This window comes from Penaeus japonicus, unplaced genomic scaffold (assembly GCF_977035675.1).
Source record: "Penaeus japonicus unplaced genomic scaffold, GWHDUDI00000001_assembly GWHDUDI00000015, whole genome shotgun sequence".
NCBI classification, from domain to species: Eukaryota; Metazoa; Arthropoda; class Malacostraca; order Decapoda; family Penaeidae; genus Penaeus; species Penaeus japonicus.
In genome coordinates this window covers 20628664-20631283 of record NW_028234417.1, presented here as the reverse complement: position 1 = coordinate 20631283, position 2620 = coordinate 20628664, and the positions used below count along the sequence as shown (strand labels likewise).

The 2620-nt window shown below is 33.0% G+C and overlaps 1 long non-coding RNA gene across 1 annotated transcript in view; it reads left to right on the top strand.

The window, feature by feature from the left end:
- The first annotated feature begins 602 nt into the window (after window positions 1–602).
- LOC147470385 (uncharacterized) overlaps window positions 603–2620 on the top strand; it is a 134791-nt gene continuing 132773 nt past the window's right edge. The window contains exon 1 of the long non-coding RNA XR_015191647.1: window positions 603–744. This is a non-coding gene — a long non-coding RNA (uncharacterized LOC147470385). The remainder of the gene's footprint in view (window positions 745–2620) is intronic.

The following is a 2620-nucleotide window of genomic DNA, read 5'->3' as shown; positions in this document are numbered from 1 at the left end:
GGTGATGGAGGGAGGGGCGAGGATAAACGGGGGAAGCAGGGAGGGGGTGGGCGAGGATAAACGGGGGAAGGAGAGGGAGGGCGAGGATAAACGAGGGGGAGGGGGGGCTGCAGAGAAAGCCATGATTCGACGTCGCTTCCTTGTAGATAATAATGTGTTATCCGCTCTAACAAGGTCAAGTCAGCCATAGAAAATAGGCCTTTGGGAATTTCGGGGATGGGGGGGGGGGTGTAGGAGTGTAGGAGGGGAGGGATGTGTGTTGCGTAACGTTATATTCAATATTTCATAACAGAGGATGGGAGATTTTAGTGTTGACTAGCCTTTCTGGTTCAGCATTATTTTCCAGAATTATGTATCTTTAACATGTTTTATCTATATTCACCTGAGGCGACATTGTAAATACTGCAAATGCTATAAGGATTATTCAGTATCTTATGGCCTAGAATGTATAACAAACAAATAATTGATAGATATATAAACAGACAAGAAAATATACATAAAGTAAAAAAAAAAAAAAAAAAAAAAAAAACATAATGGACTTAAGACAACCCACAAGAATACATAATTCCATGATAACACGTGTTTTCTCTCTCCCCCTCCTCCTCCCCCAGGTCATCCACAGCAAGGAGACAGATGACTGGACTCTACAAGTGCAGTACAGCCAGCCTCGTGACTCCGGTGCCTACAAGTGCCAGGTGAACTCCGACCCTAAGATAGTCCGCAATGTTTACCTCAGCGTCACAGGTGAGTCTGAGCATTTTTATCTTTATTTCTTTTATGTGTTATGTGTTATATATATATATATATAAATATATATATTATATATATATATATATAGATATATATATATATATATAATATATATATATTTATATAACTTAAATATTTATTTCTTCTACCCGTTTATTCACCAGTTTTATCTATTCGTTCATTCATAAATCTAATTTATTTAGCTATTCATAAACCTAATCTCTTCATTTACTCATTAATTGTATATATTTATAAATCTAATCCACTTATCTACTCAAAATAATGATTTATCAAATCATTATTTGCATCTATTCATTGATTCATAAAATCTATATATTCATTTATTCACCAGTTCTATATGTTCATTTATTCATCAGTTCTCTATATTCATTTATTCATTAATTTTATATATTCATTAATTATATCTACTTATTTATTCATTGATTCTATATATTCATTTATTCAATAATTCTATATATTCATTTATTCATTAATTCTATGTATTAATTAATTCATTAAATCTATATATTCATTAATTCTAGCTATTTGTTTATTCATTATTTCAATATATTCATTCATTCATTAATTCTATATATTCAATTATTCATCAATTCTATGTATTAATTCCTTGATTAAATCTATATATTCATTAATTCTATCTATTTATTTATTAATCAATTCTATATATTCATTTATTCATCAATTCTATATATTCATTTATTCGTTAATTCTATGTATTAGTTCATTCATTAAATCTATATATTCATTAATTCTATCTATTTAACTATTCATTAATTCTATATATTGATTTATTCATTAATTTTATAATTCATTTATTCATTAATTCTATATATTCATTTATCTTTATATTGATAGATTGATTCCTCCATCCGTCAATTCAGCGTCCTTATCACTTACCTCCACCCTTGGCACTGGCCTCACTATCTGCTCTTGGGCGAATATATTTCTCGGTGTTGATTTTGTTTGAATAATTATGCGCATATCGTGTTGTAATGATTATCTGCAAAAAAGACCAAAAAAAGAAAAATGGAAATGAGAATGAATCTAATTGTGATAGGGACATTAGCTAGAATAGTTTATGAATGAATAATCCATGAATGAATGGATAAGTAAGTAGATAAATAAACATACGGATAGAAAAACATGAAAATATATGAACGAACAAATACATACGAATACATACATTTCATATGACAATAACAAAATTAGAATACCCTACCTACGCTCGTGCTGAATTAACAAAATAACCTCACTGCGCAGTTTTGCTAACTCTATTACAAATCCCCCCTTCCCCCTCCCCTCCCTTCCCCTCCCCACCCCTCCCGCTACGCTCCCTCCCCGACCAGGACTAGAGAACAGGCATCACTCTTGGTTATTCATGTTATTCAGTTATATAACATGGCCGACTTACATGGGTTTAGAAGGGCTTAGAAATGTGATTTCTTAGACGAGCTTGTTAGCAGGAGGGGGAGAAGGGCAGTACGGGTAGAAGTTGTGGTATACGGGGGAGGAGGAGAGGGGGGATGTTTGAGCTGTTATGGAGAGAGAGATGAGGGGCAAGGAAGGCTGGGGGAGAGCGAGAAGGAGTGAGAAAGGGTGGACGAGGGAAAGAAAGAGAAGCAGAGGCAAAGGGACAACAAGAGAGAGACAGAACTAAGATGGAGGAGAGCAAAACGGCAAAGAAACATGATGATAGTGCACACACACATACACAAACATACACACACATAGAAAAACTAATTCTATATATATATAATATTATATATATCTATAATATATATATATATAAATATATATATATATATATATATATTGAGTTATATTTGTGTGATGTGTGTGTGTGTGTGTG